This window comes from Myotis davidii, unplaced genomic scaffold (genome assembly GCF_000327345.1).
Source record: "Myotis davidii unplaced genomic scaffold, ASM32734v1 scaffold472, whole genome shotgun sequence".
Taxonomy (NCBI): Eukaryota; Metazoa; Chordata; class Mammalia; order Chiroptera; family Vespertilionidae; genus Myotis; species Myotis davidii.
The window spans coordinates 94,605-94,963 of NW_006283774.1; positions in this window are offsets into that span (position 1 = coordinate 94,605).

Consider the following 359-nt stretch of genomic DNA (forward strand, 5'->3'; position numbering starts at 1 on the left):
TTCTCGGAGGGCGAGAGGGCCCGTGCCAATCCGTGTGAGCAGACGCCTGCTGCGCGTGTCACACAGTGTGCATGTCACATACATGTCACGTACATGTCACGAGTGGTGGGAGGGGATGCAACGTGAATGTCCACCGAGGACGTGGGAGCTGTGGGAACTTCTGCCGCTTTATTTGCAATTATAATTATCTTCATTAATTTTTTTGTTCATCCTCACCCGAGATTTTTTTCCATTGATTTTTTTTAATATATTTTATTGATTTTTTACAGAGAGGAAGGGAGAGAGATAGAGAGTTAGAAACTTTGATGAGAGAGAAACATCGACCAGCTGCCTCCTGCACATCTCCCAGTGGGGATGTG